At 38.9% G+C, this 26,026-nt stretch overlaps 1 pseudogene; it reads left to right on the forward strand.

Annotated features, from left to right (window-relative positions):
- The window catches only part of LOC111909538 (probable inactive ATP-dependent zinc metalloprotease FTSHI 5, chloroplastic), a 46,520-nt pseudogene extending 22,195 nt beyond the window's left edge, over window positions 1-24,325 (forward strand).
- The last annotated feature ends 1,701 nt before the right edge of the window (window positions 24,326-26,026 follow it).

The raw sequence follows: 26,026 nt of genomic DNA on the forward strand, positions 1-26,026 counted from the left end.
TCTTGACTTGTTTAGTGTAAAATCACTTAGATCATGTTTGCTTCCTTTCTCATGTCATAGATCTCGAGTATCACCCCTTTTTGGTTACATGTTCATCATAAAAACACACATACATGCATAAAATCACACATAGCATACACATACACATAGATCTACACATTTTCTTGTATTCTCCCCCATAAAACACATTAAAAGCGAAAAGAGAGGGGTATGAAGCTCACCTTGAGTTGTTGTTTTGGCTTTTGAAGGAAGAGATGAAGAAATTTCGATCCTAGCAAGTCCTCTTGGTAAATCTTGAACTTAGTTGATTTCTAAGAGAGTGATCATGATTTTGTATAGATTAGGAAGGGGTTTTTGATAAAAACAAAGAATCTAGATCATAGATCCAAGCATGAACTTACCTTAGATGATGAATTTGTGGAAATATCTTCTTGAAAAACCTCCTAAGTTTCGAGAACTTGATGAAGAGTGGAGGGAGTTTCCTTGAGAGAGTTTTGAGTGAAATATTTGTGTGTTTGTATTGTGTTCGGTCGAGAGAACAAGAGAGAGGGGAAGAGAGAGTAGATGAATTGATGGTTGTATGGAAGCATGAGACTTTTGCATGGAAACCCAACAAGTAATAGTGAGGTGGCAAATGAAAAGTCAACTCTTTCTTCTTGGGTTGTTGGGCCGAGAATGGAGAGGAGAAAGGAAGAGAATTGGGCCTTGCATGCTTAAGCCCATATCATGATTTAATTAGGTGACTTTTGGCTCAACATAAATCAAAGAATGATTTTTATGACCTATTAGGGCTAAATTTAAATTGGTTGTGACCCAATAAGGCCCATTAAAGCTAACCTAGTTTATTTTAGGCTTATAAGGCCCAAAATATTAAGTTTCATGTATATGGGTCCAATTAGGGCCCATTTGAGAGTTCTATGTTCAAGATAGTTAAATTGGAAGCTTATTGGTCCATTAGGTCCAATAAGGAAATCCTAGTCCAAAATGGACTTAAACCGGGATTTCAAGGGTTTCCAATTCTTTGTGGACTATTTGTAGTGCTTGAATGAAGTATTTGATGAAGTTTTTTGTTATTGGATAAGAATCATACATGCTTTCACATTGTTGATTCATAATTTAAATAAGCTTTGTAGATACATGGCATCAAATTTCCTAGTTGTGACATCATCCCCCAATTAGAGGGAATTTCGTCCCGAAATTCTTTTGAAAGTTGGATTTGAGAATGTGAGAATAGATGAGGGTACTTCTATTTCATTTGATCTTCGCATTCCCATGTGAATCTGGTCCGCGTCTCGCGTTCCATCGAACTTTCACAATCGGAATGCGACTCTGCTTGGTACGCTTCACCTCTCTGTCCATGATTTCAACTGGTTCCTCGATGAACAGAAGATTCTCATTGATTTCGATTTCCTCTAATGGAATGACGAGAGTCTCGTCGGATAAGCACTTTTTCAAATTGGAAACGTGGAACACAGGGTGTACACTGCTTAGGTCAGCGGGTAGCTGCAGTCTATAAGCCACTGGACCGATTCAGGCAAGAATCTCGAAGGGTCCAATGTATCGAGGGTTCAGTTTGTCCCGCTTCCCAAAACGAATCTGTAACAACAGCAAAATTCAGGTCAAAATTTGAACTTTTATAAAATCGTAATTGATTATACTAAGTGGTAAATATCGTAACAAGGTTTTCATACATATAAAGAACACAAAAATCCGAGTTATAACGAGGAAGTTATAATCATTCTAAAATTTCCGACCAAAACCGACAGCACCGATTAAACGAAAAACGCGAAGTTTCAATATGATAGTATTTAGCCTTAGGTATCTAAATGGAAGTTATAGATAACATCAAAACGTGAGTGTACACAAAAAGAACGTACAAATCTGACTTCGTATGAGGAAGTTATGATTTTTCCAAGATCCGAATATAGCAGTAGACAGCTAAAAACTCGAATCGAAGATCGAGCGACTTTTGGCCGAAATGACCTAAACGAGAATCGAAGGTCTCGACAATGGTATTTCAGCGGTAAAAAGTCTGGCAAAAACCGACATCAGATAAAGAAGTTATGAATTTTCAAAGAAATTCCTTAAACACGATGAGTTATAAAATAAATAATAAAAATAATTTTGGAATTTGCCAACGGAGTCTAAACGAAAGTTGTAGAGCGTAGTCTCACCTACGCGTGGATATAAAGACCATCGAAAACGGAGTTCGTATGAAGACGATATGAATTTTTGAAGTTTATTAAATAAATTAATTATTTATTTAAATCAAAATTCGGACATTATCCGAAGGGGAGTCAGCGTCCTCATCCGAGGTACGCGCTGCGTACCCCTGTACGCCCTGCGTAACCAAGAGGATTGGCCTCTGATCGTCCACGTTGCACTATCCGAAGAATCCGACCCGTCCGAAGCTCCGACCCGTCCGACCCGCGTACCCAGCAACCCGTCCCATCCGAAGCCGAGGCAGTCGAGGCTTCGGTCACGCATGACGTACGCGTACGCGCTGCGTACGAGCGTACGCCCCACGTACGGAGGCGGTTCAGCCTTCCTATAAATAGGATGCGAGGCTTTCCGAAAAAGTTGCTCAATTCTCTCATTTCTCTCACGATCTTGCTTCGTTTTCTGTGCCCGTTCAAACCCGAAGCTCTGGCCTTTTTGCTCAAGTCCCGAGGGTCGATTTTACTCCCGAGATTCCCGAGAATCCCGAGAAAAATCCGTTTCCCGAGACGAAACTTTGTCCGGTTTTCCATCTCGCTATCTTCAAACTATCAAGTGAGTTCATACCCCTACAACCACACTTTAAATGCTTTTTAAATGCTTTTGAGACACTTTTAAGGGGGGGAATACAAGTAAACACACAACTAAAGTCGTGTGAAACATCGATCTTTTTATATACTTTTCATACTGTTGTTTTAAACTATCTTATGAAGTTATTATCATGCAAAACACCTCATAACACAACTTTACCCTCTTGGGATACAATATGTTTTACAAATAGAAATAGGTTTCATTTATACGTTTGCATACTACATCATATCAAGAGTAACCAGTTCAAATATAACAAGATGCTTTTACAAGAAAACTCAACTCATCATCACGTTTTTGTAACACGGTAGAAAACGAAATCTTTTCATACGAATGATTTTCATCATATTACTCGTGAACTTGTTGTTAGCAATCATGTGATGGCATATGGCTTTGTTTGTACCAAACGAAAGTCCTCACCTATAACCAGAGTCTCCTGGAGGGAGAGCGTGACAAGTGTGTATAGATCTATACGGGGCTGACCACTCTGCATCCTGACTGTTAGCTACAGTCCGTCTTTTGGGGTGACAACGTCAACATTAGGTACTGCGTCTAGTATGGTTATGAGGAACTCACAACTCGCAGAAACAATGACTCATGCACGTAGTAATACTTAACTCAATCATGCTCGAGGGATAATAACTACATTCTAGGGTATTATCGGCATGATCAAAACTCAGGTTACGGTCTTGGTCATTTGAGACTGCATATTACTTTTAGGAAAATAAGGGTTTTTCCTGGTTCAAAAACATATAGTACATACAACAATCTTTCAAACTCATTTCATACATCTAATAGAAAATAAGGGATTTTCTGGAAAACATACAAGCACTTTTGAATGGCATACATTTTCTCAAAACACCGCTTATGAACTCACCAACTTAAATGTTGACACTTTTTCTTTGAAATAACTTGTATTCTCAGGAAACCGCTAGACCAGGTAGCAACTACTTTTGAAGACTAACGCGCTGGCATTAGTAACATATTTTGGATCACCATATTGTATTTGATTTCTTTTGCAAACATGTAACATATACAATCATGTAAACCTTTCAAATATATTTATATTATGGTGGTGTGTACTTTCTTTACTATTCAATTGTTATGATATTTGACATGACGTCCTCCGCCCCCGAACGTTTCCGCCGTTCTGGTTTGGGGGTGTGACAGAATCACTCCTTTCCAAGGAGAGACTTTTAGTAACACCCTATCTCCGACTCTGAATTCCAAGGGCTTTCATCGTTTATTGGCGTAGCTCTTTTGTCTGTCTTGTGATGATCGCAGTCGGGCCCTGATCTAAATTATCTTCTCGGTCATCTCGCATACGATTTCCGGTCCCGTTAAGGCATTGTTTGGCATTTGCCCTCTTGCTAGCCGAGTGTCTCCTACCTCTGCCCAGCACAACGGTGATCTACATTTACGCCCGTATAATGCTTCGAAAGGAGCAACTTTGATACTCGAGTGATAACTGTTGTTATATGAGAACTCGATCAAAGGCAAGTGGGTATCCCACGACTTTCCAAAGTCTATTACACACGCGCGAAGCATATCTTCTAGCTTTTGGATGGTTCGCTCGCTTTGACCATCCGTTTGTGGGTGGTAGGCAGTGCTCATGTCAAGTTACGTTCCCATAGCTTTCTGAAGCGATTGCCAAAAGCGTGAAGTAAATATACTATCTCTATTTGAGATGATAGATACGGGTACTCCATGGAGTCTCACGATTTCTTTGATGTGGATTCTTGTCAGGCGCTCCATCTTGTATGATTCTTTTATTGGTAGGAAATGGGCGTATTTCGTTAATCTATCAACTATTACCCAGATCGTGTCCAAACCATCTGATGACTTGGGTAGCTTGGTCACAAAGTCCATAGTGATCCTCTCCCATTTCCACTCAGGAATTACTCGTTGTTGTAATAGTGTGACATCCCCAAAATCTCGGCCAGAAAAGACCGATTTTCATTTATGCTTTTAAATATTTTCAGAGTAAATCCTTTTGATTTGAAAGAGTTGCGGAATTTGTTCCCAAAAACAAAACATGATAAAACATTGTTTACCGAAGCATTTCATAAAAGAAATGTATTTTCATTATAATCAAAACTCGGGGTGTCATGTTCCGATTCAGACCAATAAGCATAAACGAATACATTACAAGTCATATAACAAATATAAACATATGCAGACTTGTAAACAAAACAACTTGATGGTTCATCCATCTCATGCCCTTCCGCCACTACCTGTAATACAATTTAAAACTGAGTGGGTCAGGCTTGGGAGCCTGGTGAGCATATAGGGTTTTCAACCCACAATAAATAATCATATTTAATTTTCACCAACCAACAATAACCCAATTACCCATTCCCGTTATTCTCACTTTAATGTCCCTAAAACAACTAACATAAGGGACCTAGTCTAAGAATATTTCATCGGGGCAACAACACATGCTTCGGGGGTACCTCAGCAATATAAGTCAAATAAGGCAACCATGAGGGGGATGGAGTACAGCGAATGAACACCCAAGTTCATTAACACCTACAGGTGGCGAACCTGCTAATGTTTCCACAAGACTGTCTAGAATAGCCAGTGGTCGTCATCTAAACTCCGCTAGATGACTCAATCAAACAACAACGAGGCCTCTCATCTGTTTATTACACACCAACTGTCTACCCATGTTCTACCCAACATATTAGTAGATAAAAATATACATTTGTATACATAGTTTAAAGAAAACCTGTATAGCATGCTTTAATCAACACATATATCACATAACAGATGAGGCACACACACACATAAAACATATCTCATAAAGAAATAAGCAGATCTATAAGATAGAAGAGAGTGAATACTCATTCACACGTAACACAACCAAATATATACACATAGCACGTATTTTTATATAAAATACTTCGTATTATTGTATTAGAAGAAATAACTACACACTCACACTTATAAACAACAATATAATTAATACACTCGAACCAAACTCGTATTATTATTGTGTTTAAGAAAGTTAGTATACACTCACTTGATCAGAAGATGATCGGACAGCACTACGGCTTATAGGAGTAGTATTCCTCAGCAGATCTGGAAGATCTTCACAAAAATCGACTTTTCGCGGGCAGAGCTTCGACTCGGGAACCGCACTTTTCGGGATCTTCGGGATCTCGGGACTTGCCTCGGGGCTAGAGTATAATACCGGGGCTTCGGGATAGCTTCGGCACGAAAAACGATGCAAAAGACTAGAGAGAAGAGAAGAAAATGAACAACAAAGAAGGCTGTCTTCGGATCCTTTATATAGAGGCTGGAGCCTCGGAGTACGCGGGGCGTACAGGCGTACACAGCGCGTACGCGTCCGAAATCGTCATTGCATGCGTCATCCGAAGTGTCGACACTATGCTGAGTACGCGGTAGCGTAACCTCGTACGCGAGGCGTACTCCGGATCACACCGGTGACTCGGCTTCGGATAATGCTTCCGATTTTGAATTAAAAATAAATATAAAATGATTAATAAACTTCGGAAATTCATAACTTCTTCATACGAACTCCGTTTTCGACGTTCTTTATATCCACGGAAAGGTGAGACCATGCTCTACGACTTTCGTTTAGACTCCGTCGGCTAATTTTGACTTTATTTTTATTAATTATTTTTAATAGGCCGGGACAGAAACTTTCGTTATAAATTCATAACTTCTTCGTTTGACGTCCGTTCTCGCCTAACTTTTTATCGTTTCAATACCAACAATGATATCTTCGATTCTCATTTAGATTGCTTCGGCTAACAACCGCTCGATCTCAAATCGAGTAAAACAGGTTGTATATCGCTAAGCCGGAACTTCGATAAATCATAACTTCCTCATACGAAGTCAGATTTGGGCGTTCTTTATATATTCGGAAACCTCGTTTCAACTACTACAACATTAACCAAATATATTAAGTTTATTTTAAACTTAAATTTCGACGCTTATTTTTATTCTTAATTAATCAAACCACATAATTAAGCAATTAAGCACAAAACACATAATACTCAAATAATACATTATTATTATTTCAAAACGGGTTACAAAGGTTAACCTAGACTATTACATTGCTACAAATGGCAAGCCCGAAACACAGGCGTTACAAATAGTCCCGAGGGCTTCTGATATTCCACCTTTACTTTAGCGCAAGTAAGGCATTTGCAAACATAGGTGGCAATCTCTGGCTTCATGTTAGGCCACCAATAGTGTTGCTTAATATCCACATACATTTGTCTGAACATGGATGGATGGAGTATCGCGTCTTGTGGGGTTCATTCATGACTACCTCTCTGAATCCCCCAAGTTTGGGAACCTAAATACGGTTCATGAAATAATATGCCCCGTCCTTTTTCACTTCGAGATTCTTTTCCATTCCACGTAACGCTTCGCTTGTTCTATTTTCCACCTTCATGGCATCTGACTGGGTTGTTCTGATTTGCGAGGTCAGGTGGGATTGGATGGTTATCGAGAGAGTTTTCACATGATGATTTGAGTAATCCTTCCAACTCACGGCATCAGCTACCACGTTAGCCTTCCCTGGGTGGTACTTGATTTCGCACTCGTAGTTGTTTAGCAGTTCGACCCATCTTCGTTGCCTCATGTTTAGCTCTTTTTGATTCAAGATGTCCTGGAGACTCTTGTGGTCGGTGAAGATGGTGCACTTAGTGCCATAAAGGTAGTGCCTCCAAATCTTCAGGGCGAAGACCACTGCTCCCAGTTCCAGATCATGAGTGGTGTAATTCACCTCGTGTGTCTTTAGTTGCCGGGACGCATAAGCTATCACCTTTCCACGTTGCATGAGTACACAACCTAAGCCCTGATTCGACGCATCGCAGTATACTACAAAATCTTCTGTTCCTTCTGGTAATGATAGCACCAGCGCACTGCAGAGTGCTTGTTTCAGAGTTCTAAATGCAGCTTCTTGCTTGTTCGTCCATTCAAAGGGTACACCCTTTTGTGTAAGCATGGTAAGCGGTTTGGCCGTCTTAGAGAAGTTCTGGATGAATCTCCTATAATAGCCTGCGAGACCTAGAAATTGGCGAATTTTTGTGGGTGTTTTCGGAATTGCCCATCCTTCGATGGCTTGGATTTTAGAAGGATCCACATGAATTCCTTCCTGACTAACAACATGTCCCAAAAAGTTCACGCTTCGGAGCCAGAACTCACACTTAGATAGCTTCGCGTATAGCTTTTCGGTTTGCAGGGTTTCCAGGATTTGTCGAAGATGTTGGCCATGCTCTTCTTTGCTTCGAGAGTAAACTAGAATGTCGTCAATGAAAATAATGACAACGTTTTCGAGGAATGGTCGGCAGATTCGAGTCATTAGGTCCATGAATGCGGCATGGCATTCGTTAAACCGAAGGGCATTACAACAAATTCATAATGTCTATATCGAGTTCGGAAAGCGGTTTTGGGGATATCTATCACACCCCAAAACCATGAACGGTGGAAACATTATGCGGCGGAGGACGTCATGTACAGTATGACAACAATGAATAGTAGTAAACAAGCAACAACATCATCCATTGCATTAATAATATAATTTCATACAATTGTTTTCTGTCAAGTTATATAGACACTAAAATATACATATCAAAATAAAAGACGAGTCTTGAACGAACTCCATCTTCTCAAAACCTGGCACCTATACCTGGCTACTAACGACCTGAGAATACAAGTTATTTTGGAAGCGAGTATCAGCTTTAAGCTGGTGAGATCATAAGTATATTAGTGTCTGTGTTTGTATGAAAGCATTTGTAAAATGTTTGTAAGATGTTTTGTACTCTCCTAGAAACCCTATGTTTCCTACTAATTGTAGCCTTCTACCAAGGCATCTAGTATCTGTGTGTGTGTCTCTTGTAAGAGTGTGTATTTTCCCAATTCTGACTACCATTAACCAAAAATATAGTTTTTACATTACCGTGCATCGTGTGAATATTCACAAAGTGAATGTAATGGGAAAATTTCATAGTACTGTAGTATTTGTAATAAGTGACTACTACTGTACTAACTACCTTAAACAAATGATATTTAAAGTAACATGTGATCGACCTGTATCCTGCTACCGACTATAGTAAAACGACAATGTAAGACACCGTAAGAAATGACATTTGGCACCCGTAGACTTGCAAGTCCCACTGTAGCGAGCAGCAAGGTGTAGGATAGTCAATCCAGTATAGATCTATACGCAAACTCATACGCTCCCCAATTAAGGAGATTCTGGATACAAAAACAGTCATGGTAGGAAGTGCCATGACCCGTTTAATGGTTGACATAACTGCATGAATGTATATGTAATGAATGCTAGTTGTATTGTATGTTCTCCTTCTATCTAGCCTGTATGTTCTCTCTTATAGTATTGTAACGTACTGTGTGTACTATCTATAATGTGTGTTCTCTCTCTATCTAGCATGTATAGTAATTTACTATGTGTACTAGTTGTACTGACTCATGAATGAACTGACTCATTGTATGTTTCATTGTTCTAGTAACAGTTTTAGTATCTTCCTAAACTACCTATATGGTAGCTTACTAGTAATGTATGGTCACGCTTGTAAACCCATGCTACTCAAAGGTATGGAACTGGTTGAAAGAACTTTTATGTCTATATACATACACATAATATATAACTAATAGATAGACGAGCTTCGGACGGATAACCGATGCCTTAAAGCCACATCCCAACGATGAAAAGGAGATAAAGCGAGCTAGCCTTCCTAAGCCCTTTAAGCATTACGTATATAACTATACATACATAGGCATGCATTTGACAATAAGTATAAAAGAGCTTAAGTAAAAGTATTTGACAAGTATAAGAGTTTGTAAAACAGTTTGAAGTAAAACAGTTTGAACAGTAAGAAAACTATTGGTTTGGTAGTTATTAATCACATGTGATTGATATAACAACTATAAGAATTCAACTTGTATTCCCCCCCCCCCATAAAAGCATTTAAAAACATTTAAACCATTGATTAATGGGTATGAACTCACCTGTAGTGAGTGGTATAGATGAACTGATGAAACATGATTGCTAGGTGTCAAGTGAAGTCTTGAACACACACAAGGATCCTAGTTGTCATATAATATCACATATATCTATGCATTTAGTCTCTAAACAACTAATAAACAAAGTTAAGACACCCTAGGACATGCTAAACACCTAATATAAGTGTTATAAGTCCCAAGGATTGCATCTAAGTGTTGTAGGACATGGCTAGTGTGCTTGGGGTTCAAGGAAAACTCCATCATAGAGTTTATAGTTTTATGGTCATCAACAAATGAGTTTACGGTCTTAAACCCTTGAGTTTACGGCCGTAAGCTCCTCCTCTTTTGACCATTTGATGATTTGAAGCTTTAAAAGTCCCTAGAAGCTTTTCTACTTGAAGTATGCGTCTATGGAAGGGGTTAGGACACCATTTCACTCCTAAATCGATTTTACGGTTCCTAAACCATTTTCCTTTGTGTTTACTACCGTAAACGCATATGGTTTATGGTATTTTGGGGTTTTCAATTCCTTTGCTCAACAATGAAAGGATTTAGACATGTTTCTAAGGCTTGTGAAGGACTAGGGCACACTTTGGCACCTTATTTGGGGTTTACGGTCCAAGAACTTCTTGGACCGTAAACACCTTGTTCTTGGTGTTCTTGGGACGATTTCTTGATGTAAGGAAATGTAATAAGCTTTATAAGAATCTAGGATAAAAGTACTTACTATATAGAAGCTTGAAATGAGCTAAAAGTCCAAGAACACTAGTGTGTGTTCTTGGTGAAAATTGAAGAATCAACCTTTTGGAATGATTTTACAGTTAGAAGTGTATTAAAACACTAGATTAAGTCATATAATCACTTAAGAAGGCTAGAACACTTACTAGATTGAAGATCTTGAAAAATTTTTGGATGATACTTGAGAGAGAAATGGATTTGGATCTTGAGATTTGGGAAAAAGTGTAAATAATGACAAATTGTCATATATATACTCCCAAATTTAGGGTTTTTGGCTGAAAATATTTTATTCAGGCAGTAAACTCTGATTTCTTGGAGTTATGGATTAACAGTGTTGCACAATAAACCCTAGTGCATCCTCTCTCCTGATATCTCTTAAAGTGTAAATCCTAAAATACTCAAACTTATTCTAAAAAGTCTGAAAATTAACAACAACTGTTCTGACTTCTATTAACTTGATATGTTGTACAGAATAGAAATTTCGGGTTTTCATAATATCCTCTTCCCGGACCTTGAGTTGATGGTAACCGAATCGCAGATCTATTTTAGAGATATAGTTTGCTCCTTGGAGCTAGTCGAATAGATCATCGATTCGCGGGAGTGGGTAGCGATTTTTTACGGTGAGCTTATTTAGTTCTCTGTAATCAATGCACATCTTAAAAGATCCGTCCTTTTTCTTGACAAAGAGAACTGGAGCTCCCCATGGTGAGAAATTGGGTCGGATGAATCCTTTATCCAAAAGCTCGCTGAGTTGATTGGACAACTCTTGCATCTCTACAGGTGCTAATCGGTAAGGCGATTTAGCGATGGGAGTGGCTCCTGGCACTAGATCTATTCGGAACTCGACTTTTCTTTCTGGTGGTATCCCCGTAAGATCCTCTGCAAAGACATCCGGGAACTCACAAGCCACAGGGATGTCTCGAATATTGGTCTCTTCTTTGGATTTATCCACTATATGAGCTAGGAACGTCAAGTCCTTCTTTCGTAGGTACTTTTGCGCCTTAATGCACGGGATAAGATGAAGGTTTGCGCTAGGTTTGTCTCCGTAAATAACTAGGGTTTTGGGATTTGGGAGATGAAGGCGAACCGCCTTCTCGTGACACATAATTTCAGCATGGTGGGGGCTTAACCAATCCATGCCGATAATCACATCAAAACTCCTAATGGGAAACAGGCATTAAGTTTATTTGAAAGACGTGATGATTTAAGGTCAGGGTACATCCAATATAGATTTCCTCAGTGGATTCTGTCTTCCTATTAGCCATTTCCACCATGAAGGTTTCATTAAGCTTTTGGGGTTGGTTTCTTAACAAGTGTTTGAATTTATTGCTCACAAAACTTCGTTCTACTTCGGTATCAAATAGGATGCATGCATAAGTGTGGTTTAGGAGAAACGTACCGGTAACAACAGCGGGATCCTGAACCGCTTCTCCCTGACCCATAGCTAGCACCCTTCCTGTTCCTCCATTCCCAGGGTTGTTGGTGTTGGGGCAGTTTCGACGGATATGCCCAGTCTTTCCACATCCATAGCAGGTGGGGCATGATCCTGTGTTATTGCCGCTATTGATGGTGTTGTTGTTGTTGTTGTTGTTGTTTCCTTGTGGTTGGTTCTGGGGAGGATAGGTCCTACAATACCTTGTCGTGTGACCCTTCCGATTGCAACTAGTATATTGCATTTCCTTGCATTCGCCATTATGATGGTAACTGCACTTGTTGCACTTTGGGAGATTCCCATAATACTGCTTGGGAGTGCTTGGATTAGCTGAGGCTGGAGCATGTGGTGTGAAGGGTACTTGGGTGGTTGCAGCGTTGACTGTCACTGTTTGTTGCTTCTTTGTCAACTCCGAGCCTTGTCGCCCTTTTCTCTTGTTATTCTTTCCTTTCTTGTTGTCATTCTCCTTCTTGCCTTCAATTTCCGCTGGCTTCTCACCCTTTTTGTTGTTGTGGTCGTACTGTTTCTTGGCCAATCTCTTGGCACTGTCGAAGGTTTCAGGTTTTGCAGCGATTACATTTCCTTGAATTGGGGAGGTCAATCCCCAGATGAATCGTTCGATTTTCTTCCCTTCAGACATAATCATGCCAGGGCACAGTAATGACAGCTCGCTAAACCTTGATATGTATACATCTATATCAGAGTTTCGGATGGTGAGATCCCACAGCTCTTGCTCCATTTTCTGGATTTCGCCACGGGGGCAGTACTCAGCTATCAACATTTTTTTCAACTCCGTCCATGGCATAGCGTTGGCTACAGGGAGTGTCAGGGCTTCTATGTGTCCATTCCACTAGGTGAGAGCCTGGTCGACGAACGTGCACGCGGAAAACTTCACTTTCACCTCCTCGGGGCATTCACATATTTCGAACACCGATTCCACCTTCTCAATCCATCTTTCAGGGTTATCACTCCACTCGTGCCATTAAAGGTTCACGGCTTGGCATTGGTGAAATCTTTGTAGGAGTATGTTTTGGTAGGTCCTTGATTGATCCCGTTGTTCGAACTTCCAGCCCCTTGTCCGTTGACTCCTCCATTGTTCCCTTGGTGAATTTGTGTCATTTCTGCGGTGACCGCAGCAGATACAACCACTTGGAATGCAGCTGAGTCAACTTCGGGTGGGGTTGGCCCAGGGTTACCGCGAGTTGGTCGTTAAGGCATCTTTCTGTCATGGAACGGAAAGATGTTGAGTGCCTATGGTTTTTGTGAGATTGTGATCCTATAAACTAGGTGTGTGGCACTAACTTAAGCAATTTCACAAATTCGCATACAATCATGGATATATAGCAGATTACAACTTCATAGTAGAACACATAAAATTTTCCGTTAATATTGTCCGCACTTTGATACATGAAAAATTTGCTCGAAAGAGCATACATAAGTGGTGTAAGTTTGGCAACATAATGGCTCTATGAGTAGTGTAATCACTTAAACATAGAGTCGGTGTTACATAGTATAGATCATAGTACTAGTAGGTTAAGTCTACTCCTAACACTCTATGGAGCGTCCTACGACTGCAGCGAGGTCATACACCGAAGTGTTGTGCCAACAACTGGCCCATATCAGTCATTTCTCCAATGACTTCATCCCTCTCATGCTTAGCTCTCACTGCTCGTGCTTCCATGGCGAATAACTGTTGTTGTAGGGCGGCAATCTCAGCTTCTGGGGATCGATTCTCCCTTGAGGGATTTACTGGTGGGGCGGGATGGCCTGCTGTGCCTCGCTGACAGTTGTTGTGGCAGAGTCCTCGCCGGAGTCTTGTTCTTCCTCCATGTCGTACTCAGCCTCATCGAACTCATAGTAAGTGTCCGTGTACTCGTCAGGACCCACATCGTCTGCTCCCCCTTGATCTCCTTCAAGCTCATCTTCGATCATCCCGTGGGCTACTAGGACCTGATGAAACTGGATGCCCTGGTGTTCTCCTTCCATGTCGACTGAGAGGAAGTATGCGAATAACTATCATTACTCCTATGACGCTTCAATTATTGTATAGATTGAGTTGATGTTCTCTTCTTGGCGATAAAGGGGTATGTTTTTAGGTTTTCCTACCATCGCGATTTCCTCAGGACACGTGATAGTTGTACCTTGGAGGAAATTTAGTTGATCAGGCTACATCCACTCCTTGACACAACTATGAACAGTCTTGGCTTAACCAAGATGCTAGAATTATCTTGTTTGGTTTGGTATTATGTTCTATTTCCTAACTCACACAGGCAAAGATGTTTTATCGTTGTGTTTTATTTGTTTTGTTCAGAGTTGTGTTAGTCCCTCTTTGGTTTATAGTTGCATATCAATGTGTGGTTAGATATGCTAGTTCACTATAAACAGAGCTCTGATACCAACCTGTCACACCCCCGAACCAGACGGTGGAAACGTCCGAGGGCTCGCGTGATTTTAATTGAATATCATCACAATGAATATACATGAATCATAACATAAACATCACCATGCATCAATATATTACAACTGGAATTGTTCACATCAAGTACATTGTTTTAATATTTTAAATCCATACATACATTGTTTGATAGATTTCAAAAGCAAAAACACCCTAACACACATGGTACTTATTCCTCGGCTTACCTGCTACCTGACAATACAAGTTACTTTGGAAAAACGTCAACATATGAAATGTTGGTGAGTTCATAAGCAAAGTTGTGAATAAAATGATTTGTATAGTTTGTAAAACCTAGAAAATCCGATATTTTCTGAAAAGACATTAGTTTATCAAAGTGTGAAGATCCATAAGTTGATGCATGAATGATTTCAAAACATATATGTAAAAAGGGTGTTTTGTATTATAGTTATAGAATTTCCGAATGAATAGTATTGATCTTTCCCCGGAAAACCCGATGTTTTCCGATTCGAAAGATATACGTGATTACAGATTTTGTACCGTCACATCGAATGAATATTGATTACACCACCTTGATTATTGTTGAATAACGCCCTAATTCCGTCTACTTTGATTACTCATAAGCCTTAGCGAACGAAGAGAAGAGGAGCCCTATGTCCTACTACTATCGTAAGTACCTTAGGCTGTCAGGGATGCGAAAGACACGATGGTCCAACTCGCATTTGCTTACTTTGACTTTACTAGCAATACCAATGGACCACTAGGGCCCAATGACACATAAAAGCTATTGAAAGTCCTTTTATATGGAATTGGGTCATAGGAGGCCCAATAACATATAAGCGTTATCCCTTTGGGCCCAAAGATCATGTTAATGGACTTGCAAGGTCCAACAAGCATAATTTGAAACTTCTAAACCCAAAGTTTGAATAATTACTCATCTTAGGTTTCGCATATCTATTGGAGGGTTCGATTTTTACGGTTGTTATAATGGTATCGATTCGAGACCGATCGATTCGTTTGTAACGATATTTGGAGTTAAACGTGTATTCGTCTTTTGATTTTTCGGCAGTCGTGGTTTTTGTATTTTCACTCAATGAAATAATTTGTTAAAAAGTAGAAGTTTGACCCTTTTCAACACCTTCCCTTTTTATAAAAATACAAGTTTAATCCTTTATATAAAAGAAAGGACATTTTTAGCCCTTAAAACATTTTCTTGACACCTTTGTATCTTAAATTTGTTGAAATGATGGTTTTAACTCAAAATTTATTTTGTTAACTGTTTTAGTGCTTTTAGAATAGTAAAATTTCGGTTAAAACCCAACTTTTCACAATTTTTATAGTTTTGGCCTGAAATCCAAAAACTTTACATTTTTTATCCTTTTTGGAAATAAAAAGCATTTTTGACCCTTGAAATAGTTTTATTATCCTTTTATCCCCTGTTTTGAAGAAATTTTCATTTCAGCCCCTTTAATTGTCATTTTTCGCACTTTTGGGCTTATTGGGCCAAAAGGCCCAAAATTAGCCCATTAAGCTAAAAATTTACATTTCAAGTCCTTTGAAAATTTTATTATTCAGAAAAACAATTATGGAAACTATTTTGACTCTTTTGGCCCTTAAGAAACCGTGACTTGGCAATTTTTAACCCAAGTTTTGTATTTTTGACAATTTAAGCCCAAAAATGGGTTTTATGTTGTAATTATGTTCATCGTAATCTTATAAGTTATTATTCTTGACTTGTTTAGTGTAAAGTCACTTAGATCATGTTTGTTTCCTTTCTTATGTCATAGATCTCGAGTATCACCCCTTTTTGGTTACATGTTCATCATAAAAACACATAAAAACACACATACATGCATAAAATCACACATAGCATACACATACACATAGATCTACACATTTTAATGTATTCTCCCCCATAAAACTCATAAAAACCGAAAAGAGAGGGGTATGAAGCTCACCTTGAGTTGTGGTTTTGGTTTTTGAAGGAAGAGATGAAGAAATTTCGATCCTAGCAAGTCCTCTTGGTAAATCTCGAACTTATATGATTTCTAAGAGAGTGATCATGATTTTGTATAGATTAGGAAGGGGTTTTTGATAAAACAAAGAATCTAGATCATAGATCCAAGCATGAACTTACCTTAGATGATGAATTTGTGGAAATATCTTCTTGAAAAACCTCCTAAATTTCGAGAACTTGATGAAGAGTGGAGGGAGTTTCCTTGAGAGAGTTTTGAGTGAAATATGTGTGTGTTTGTGTTGTGTTCGGTCGAGAGAAGAAGAGAGAGGGGAAGAGAGAGTAGATGAATTGATGGTTGTATGGAAGCATGAGACCTTTGCATGGAAACCCAACAAGTAATAGTGAGGTGGCAAATGAAAAGTCAACTCTTTCTTCTTGGGTTGTTGGGCCTGAGAATGGAGAGGAGAAAGGAAGAGAATTGGGCCTTGCATGCTTAAGCCCATATCATGATTTAATTAGATGACTTTTGGCCCAACATAAATCAAAGAATGATTTTTATGACCTATTAGGGCTAAATTTAAATTGGTTGTGACCCAATAAGGCCCATTAAAGTTAACCTAGTTTATTTTAGGCTTATAAGGCCCAAAATATTAAGTTTCATGTATATGGCTCCAATTAGAGCCCATTTGAGAGTTATATGTTCAAGATAGTTAAATTGGAAGCTTATTGGTCCATTAGGTCCAATAAGAAAATCCTAGTCCAAAATGGACTTAAACCGGGATTTCAAGGGTTTCCAATTCTTTGTGGACTATTTGTAGTGCTTGAATGAAGTAGTTTATGAAGTTTTGTTGTTATTGGATAAGCATCATACATGCTTTCACATTATTGATTCATAATTGAAATAAGTGTTGTAGTTACATGGCATCAAAATTCCTAGTTGTGACATCTATTAACCATCACCATAATTGTTGTAATGTGCTTATCATGTGATTTTGGATTTTGGTTTATCTTGTAGGCGGCATCAGAGCGTATAAAGGCTAGTGTGGAGCCAAATCTTGAACAATGTAAACTAATGGTGTTGTCTTATTTTTCATTTTCCATGTTTACCCTTGGCACAATGGCCCCGCAATTTACAAGTTAGGCTAATTGATTGTTTTACCATTTGCATTTATCCTTTCATTTGTTTTCATGTTTCTTAATTCTTTGGTTATGTTCTCTGCTTGCTTAAGATGATTCCACATTTTCTTGAATATTGATTATTATTTGTTTATTTGTTTAGGAGTTTCTATCATTGAATATGGACGTGAAGGAATAACAATGAAGATAGAAATGAATTGGGATGGAATCGCTAGTATATTACTTGATATGAAGACTAGACTAGGAGGTGAAGGAATAACATGTAATTCAATTTGCTTTGATGTCGAGTGCTATTATTGGAACAATTGGCTTTAACTTTATTTACTATTAACAAAACATATCATTAAATCTTAATCTCTTTTGTTGTTCAGGTGAAAAATATTACTTTTACTGGGATTATCATTGTCAAAGAAAATCAAGTGTGCGATTTTTAAACAAACATCATCTATTACAACATTAGGGTCGGTCCTATTTTGAACTTCATGAGTGTCGATTTGATAAAATAGTTTAAATTTACCTTTTTAGTCTAATGTTTCTTTATTCAGTCTAGGACAATGATGGAGACAAATTATATGCTATCATTTGGGGCTGCTGAATTTTCATTCTCCTTGCTTCATAAATACCATCTTCTTGAGAATTTACTACCATTTCAGGTGAGTGTTGAATCAGTGCTTCTGCATTATTATTTATTATTATTTATAATAAAAACTAAAAGGAAACTACTGGTTTTTGCTATTGAAATTTACAGGCAGCAACAAACTTATATATGACTAAATTTGATTATTTGTACTCTCTCTCTCTCAGATGTGAAGGAAAGAGGGAAAGAACATGAAAAGGAAAATGCTAGAGAAAGAGAAAGGGAACGAGGGCATGCTAGAGAAAAACATAAGGGTAATTTTGCATTCTTTGTGTTAGAGAAATATGATTTACCATGGTTATAACTTATAAAGATATGAGGAAAAAAAGGTAAAACAAACTCGTATGTATGAATATGATTTGTATGGTAATAATTTATAGTGTATGTATGTTTTGGTTTGCATGCAGTCTTTGTTTGGCAGCTTGGACAAACTTTGTAGCACCTGATCGTCCATGCCACTCTTGGTAAAACAAATTTATAGTGTACTTCTTCCATTCATGTTAGTAATTTCTCATTATGATGTGTTGTTTCTTGTGCAATTTTATTTTTAGGAGGTATTTTACTTTATTAAATGTTTAAAGTTACAGGACATGAGTATGGGCACATCATGGAACATTTTAGGGCAGTTGTTGGTTTTCCTCTTAGTGATCCATCAATGAAGTGGCCAACATCATGTAATAACATTTTAGGTGAAGATGTAGGTATATGTTTTTTAATGAATAATGTAATCATATGTATGAATATGAAATAAAGTTTGTTATTTGTATGACAATAAATTTTATGCAATGGATTGTATTTTTTGTATATGGTATTTTATTTTTAGTTATGAGACATTAAATGCAAATTTAATTTGAAAATTAGTAAATCTGTAAATAATATTTTTTTTAACTTTTAAAATTATGATACACAAAAATGTGTGACATCTTCATTTATGAGATGGCCTTTCTTGACAGAGGCTTCCTTGATATGCATTGTGTGTCATAAACACGCGTGTCGTAAGGTTACGACACGCAAATGCATGTCGTCGTCCTTTATGACAGGGCCTTCCTTGATATGCATTGCGTGTCATAACCGCGCGTCGTATATGCGCGTCGTAAATGCGTGTCGTCTCTCTTTATGACAGGGCATTTCTTGACGCACATTTGCGCGTCGTCTGAGCGTTTTACGACGTGCAATGAGCATCGTAAAAGGCTGTTTTTCTAGTAGTGATCATTAGCCCACTATAAAAGAATAGATGATTGACATAATCAACCCTATATATTTAATTAGTCTCATATTGATCACCAAATTAACTCTAAATTAATTCTTGATCAACACTAATTAAATAATACTATTATTAATATATTAAAACTTATAATATATTAATAACCATAAGTGTCCTTTCTCTCCTTTTGTCTATCCAAGTATTGCAATGTCATGCAACCCAAATGGACCATGCCGGGTCGGGGCAAGTACATACCAAATACAGTTATGGACTTAGACACTATATCCAACAGTATTCTCTCATTTGGATATCTCTTCTATAGACCGAGTGACAACTGTTTATTCGTTGCGAGGAGAGGGGTTTTCCGAGAGAGAGAGAGAGAGAGAGGGAGAGAGAGCTCATATGCCAAGAGGACAGTGGGAGGAAAATTGATCTTGAAGAGCTTCAAGAATCAAGAGATGAAGGAACCTCTTACACTGGTGTTCAACCCAAGGAGGAAACTCATGTTAAACCAATTGACGAGTCCTTACCTCTAAGACATTCCAGTAGAGTTAGTGTTCCACCTGTGTTGTATGGTTTCCATATAACAAGTGAAGCTGATACGTTTATTAGTGCTAGCACACTAATAAATTTGGATGAACCTAACACCTACAAGGAAGCCATGGTAGACCCGGAGTCTGCAAAATGGAAAGAGGCTGTAGACAACGAGATTTAGTCCATGTATGACAATCAAATTTGGAACTTGGTTAACAATGTACCAGGTCGTAAGACAGTCGGGTGCAAGTGGATCTTCAAGAAGAATACCAACATGGATGGGAAAGTACACACATATAAGGTGTGATTGGTTGCGAAGGGCTTTACTCAAACTCCCGGAGTTGACTATGATGAGACCTTCTCACCAGTAGCGAAGATTATATCTATAAGGGTTATGCTAGCCATAGCTGCATTTCATGACTATGAAATATGGCAAATGGATGTCAAAACCTCTTTCCTTAATGGAAAGTTGGCTGAAGATGTTTACATGAATCATCCAGAGGGTTTTGTCAATGCAGAGCACCCTAATAAAGTGTGTTAGCTTGAGAAATCCATTTACGGATAAAAACAAGCATCTATCAGATGGAATCTTTGTTTCGATGAGAAAGTCAAAGAGTTTGGTTATTCATGAAGTGATGATGAGTCATGTGTATATATTAAAGCCCGTGGGAGCATAGTTAGCTTTCTCGTATTGTCTGTGGATGACATATTGCTCATAGGAAACGACTTCCCAACCCTGCAGTAGGTTAAGTCCTGGCTTGGGAAGTGCTTCGCTATGAAGGACCTCGGAGAAGCCGCTTATATTCTAGGGATAAGGATATTGAGAAATAAGAGTAAGAGACAAATAGGACTTAGTCAAAGTACTTACTTCGATAAAGTGTTAAAACGATTTAGCATGGAGAATTCCAAGAAAGGGGAGTTACCAATCCAAAGCAATACCAAGTTGAGTAAGACTCAAAGCCCAAGTACCGAAGCCGAGACAGCAGAGATGAGACGAGTACCTTATGCTTCCACAGTTGGCTCAATCATGTATGTTATGACGTGTAATCGCCCTGATGTGGCCTTCGCTTTGAGCATGGTCAGCAGATATCAAGGGAACCCTAGTAGGGCACATTGGACCGCAGTAAAGAACATTCTGAAGTACCCACGCAGTACTAAAGAATGGTTCCTTATCCTCGGTGGGAGTGACAACTTGAGAGTAAGAGGATATAGTGACGCCAGTTTGCAGACCGACCGGGATAATTTCCGCTCGCAGTCGGGCTGGGTGTTTACCCTGAACGGAGGAACAATGACCTAGAAAAGTTCCAAGCAAGAGTTCATAGATGATTCAGCGTGCGAATCAGAGTACAAAGCAGTGAGAGAAGCGTCAAAGGGGGCGATATGGCTAAAGAACTTCATCGGAGACCTTAAAGTTGTACCTGCCATAAAGGAGCCGATGGAGATTTTCTGCGATAACGAAGGAGCGGTTGCCTTGACCAAGGAACCAAGGGATCATGGCAGATCCATGCATATCGACAGAAAATATCATTTCATTAGACATCGGGAAGAAGAGGGACTCCTCGTAGTAAAGAGGGTATCGTCAGAGGAGAACCCATCAGATCCCCTTACGAAGGGACTGAGTGGTGTTAAGCACTTGCAGCACGCTACGGGCATTGGGCTGAAGGACGATATTAGTTTTAGTGATTAGATAGCCTTTAGAAACTTGTAATAGAAAAATTCTAATTAACATTTGATGATTAAATAAAGGAGTTTTATTTATAAGTAAAGTTAATGTATTATGTTAATTATTTACTATTGTTTCACTTTGCATGTTTTGACTTCCTAAATAATAAGATTATTTAAACTATCCACACTCGATCATATGTTGGAAGTAAGTATGAAAGAAGACTTTCATGAATTGGCTTGTAGTTTGTCTAAGCGTTTAGACATAGCAAAGGTTTGTTGCAACATTCATGAGTACTCCTGAAATAAGATTTGAGTATTGGATTAAACCCGCGCTCACATGAATCACTTCATGGAATTTAATCACGAGTGATTGTGAGATGATAATATCATATAGTCTTTAAACCTAGATATATGAGTTGTTGTTTACGAGTCGTTTGTGCATTGATAATGTGTAAACGCATCAGTAACTTGATGTTATAAAACGCATTGTTGTGTACAATTTGATGAGTAAATAGTACAAGCATATAAGTCGAAGTTTATCTGTTCCTTTTATACTACGAGCTTAAAAGAAATATCTTGGGCCCCTCGATGATTTTTTTACTTATGTGTCGGGCCCGGTCAAGACTGAATTGATGTGTTCAATTAAGTTCTATGTCAGGAAAATCATAGATCGAGAAACAAACTGTTGGACAATAAGTATGACTATGTTCCATGTAATTGTCCACACGATATCTTGAGAATGGAGGATTGTACGATCCCTTATCTAAAGGATGTGTCAGAGTTGGATAGCGGATTTTGAGACCTACGATTGCTAATCAGATTTCGAAGTCGTACTTTCATTTATAGTTATTAGACTTATCTCGTCTGAGTCTAATCGTTGTAGGATTGAATCTTTTAGTTTAATATTATTTAAGTCGTGTGACATGTGATTGTATTCATATGATAATTATCTTTCACCAATGGAGGGTCGTGGGGCAATGGTGGTAGGATAAGTTAAGTAGGGTTAGTCGGCCAGTTGCATTATGTTGAGTCCTCCTCTAGGAACTGAGGATGGAGTGCATGCATTATGGTATGTGAGAAGAGATGTTCTTGATTATTCTATGGATTGGAATGTTACTGCATGAATGATACTTGCTTTGCGCTTTGTGGTACTCTTAAGTGATGTGAGTTAGCTACTTAGGGAATATGTTATGTCACATGTAACATGGGTTAAATAATCTCAGAGTGACGGATTTGACCCTATTTCATAGCTCTCGTCTGAGTCTAACCGTTGTAGGGACGAGTCTATCACTCGAAGGATTATCTAAGCTTTGTTGCATGTGATTGTATTCATGATATAGTTAATTGAAATTATTGGGATTTCTTCAGCAGCTGATGGCAGGGTGAGGTCAGGAACCTAGGAAACCCTAGGAACTACTTCAGTGGGTTTTGTTGTGCTATTTAGCGAGTGCTTGGAGTATTAGTTTGAGGAGGTGACTTGGAGGATTCAGGATGATTATTGAGGAAGGTATGGATAGGTGTGGAAGGTAGTAGTGGGCCCGTACTACTGAAAGCACATGATGTTGGATTAGGTGTATAAACTCATAACTATATTTGGTATGTACTTAACCTGATAGTAGTATGGTCCTTTTGGGTTGCCTTCACCAAAGAAACTTGACTGGATGAATAATGGAGAAAGAGGATAAATATGATTTATTAATATATTATGAGAATAATATATTAAAAGAGAAATCATATTATTTAATTAATATTGGTCAAGAGTTAATTTAGAATTAATTTTATGGTCAAAAGAGATTAACTGAATTAAGTGGACTGATATTGTAATTATAAGATAATTGCAAAATGGGTTGAGAACCTCTTGGATAAGAGGTGGACGAAATCTTATGGGAGCCCATAAGGATTTCTTCCAAGGCTAGGGATTCTGTAAGATTCCTATGAGCTGCTTAGAGCCTAAGCAACCGGATTAGGTCTTTGACTGAAGCCCTAATTCCTCACCTATATAAGGACCCCATTGGCATCTAATTTTTGACTACAAGAAATCCTAGAAGGATCCTAGAGCCGAATTTGAGCCTCCTCCTCTCTCTCTAACATTCTCCAATTGCTAGTGGTGTTTGTGATCGATTAGAGGTATTACATTTGTGATACTAAGCTCTCAAAGGCAAGGATCTTCAAGCTGCAACTGAGAGGTAACATTCTTACTTGTTTAATTATGTTGATTTCGATTTCTATAGGATATATTTAGGGTTTACAAGTTTTGGATGATTATCGCATGTACAATTAAAAAAACCTAGATCCAAAGATTTAGGGTTTGCATGTGTACCATAAGATTGTTGTTTTTCTCATAACCCAATACATGACCCATACCCTAATCGAGGAGAGTCTTGGAGAATCTAGGAAGCCTTTAAGATGAGGATTATTGGGTATGTTCTGATCTTTTGCTGGTTGTTTTTCAGTATGGTGTTGAGCACTCAGGAAGGGATTCAGGTTTCAGTTCTGGGTCAGGTGAGAGTGCAGGTATTGAGCAAATCAATGAGTGGATGCGGGAGTTCATCTCATCGAAGATTACCCACGGTATTTTGGAATTGACTCCGATGATCTTTGGTTCAGTCAACGAAGGGATTTTGGAGCTCTTGGATAGTCATATAGGGGCCTTTCGGGTCAAGATTTTAACGGGGAAGTTGGGGGCGCATATGGAGCCCAAAGCTTGTAGACCCCTCGAATCCCTTAGGGAGGAGGATCCTATTGCTATATCTCGTCTTTTGGGATCGGATGTGGGTTATGCACCATGTTATCAGGATGGTTAATCCCATGATTGGATCGCTACGGAGGTTTCGCTAGCATTACGTGAGGAGTTACCCGACATCATTGGGCATGCCATTGATAGATTGGTCGCCAAGTTTGAGGGTCATACCTCGGCTTTTCAGGCGGTTGACAGGATGGTCGGGGTAACCCAGGAGTAGGAGGTTGGTTTAGATAGGCAACTGGAGAAGAATAGACGAACTCATGGTCTAGCTCATCGATCGGAGCCGTTGGACGTTGCCATAGCAAGTGTTAGAGACCCGAGGGTCCGTGGTGGTTACACGAAGGATGTAGGGACACATGAGGATGTGCGCAACAGGTCTATGTATGGAAGGTGCGGGAGGAAGGGCCATTTCTTCCAAGAATGCATCCTTGAAGTAGAATTGTGCTATCGATATCATCAGTCGGGTCATATCAAGGAAAATTTCTCATGCTTAGTGGGCGGGGCAACTCAGGTTCCATCGCGAGTATCCTGGCAGGACGAAGGGGTCAGGATGACCGCGGATGCTTTTGTTGAGTATGGAATAGATATGCATGCTAGTTTTGATATGCTAGTCTGGTAGATCTGTAAGACTACCTGTGATATTGTTTGATTATATGTGTATGTTATTATCTGTTATATGTCGACATATTGAGTGGGTTGGGTTGAGGTTGTACTACTCTGTGAAGTTGCCAACCAACCCATAGCAATCCATATATGAGCTGAGGGTCGGGGAGGGCATGTCAGACTCATACTGAGGTCTCATGATAATTCTAGATACGAGTTGAGGCTCGGGAAGGGTATGCCAGACTCGTAATAAGAGCTTGGTGGTATTCAACCTGATGACTAATTGGGTCAAGGAGCAATCCAGAAATAAGTTGTGGGTCCCGAGGGCAAGCCAGACTTATATTGTGGGGCTCAGGAGCAAGCCAGATATGAGTTGTGGGCCTGATAGGAAAGCCAGACTCATACTGTAGGCTCAGGCGTAATCCATTCTTTAGTTGTGGACCCAATACATGTTTTTATTTGAATTAAGTTATATCTTTTGTGTTAGTATTTAGGGGGAACTCACTAAGCATTGGGCTAACAGTTTTAGGTTATGTTTAAGGTACCTCGGATGATCGTGGGAAGGCGAAGACATGATCGTGTACCTCCTCTCGTTTTGATTTATGATTGTAGGAAACTCTGATATTAAACATGTTTTGAAAATTAAATTGTAAAGAATGATCATTTGTAGGAAGGTTTTAAAAGTTTAAATTTTTCATTAATTATATGGATGTTAGACCTATAATGTGACGCATGTTACGAAAATGTGGTGCCACATCAACTTGTCTTGAGGGAGAGTCTGGCCACCTACCATGCCACATGTCGCCTCCAGAACACGCCACGTCATTGTGCGAGTCGCGCACTTTGCATACGTGAATATCCATATTTTCAAAATGGTGTAACTTCTTCATAAAAGCTCCATCTTAGACATTGTTTATATTTTCAAAAAGTTCTCGACGAGATCTACAACTTTCTTGTAGGTCCCAACAGCTAGTTCTCATTCTATCAAAAATTTATATTTTTGATACACTTAGGCCGTTGGAAATCGCTATAGAAAGTGTTACTCCTACATACGGACTCCGTTCTCGAATGTCTTTATATCGATGGGTTCCTATTACCTAGATCTTTAATTCTTGTTTAGATTGTTTTGGCTAACAGTCAACCGATTAGAATTTAAATT

Source organism: Lactuca sativa, chromosome 8 (genome assembly GCF_002870075.4).
Source record: "Lactuca sativa cultivar Salinas chromosome 8, Lsat_Salinas_v11, whole genome shotgun sequence".
Lineage (NCBI taxonomy): Eukaryota > Viridiplantae > Streptophyta > Magnoliopsida > Asterales > Asteraceae > Lactuca > Lactuca sativa.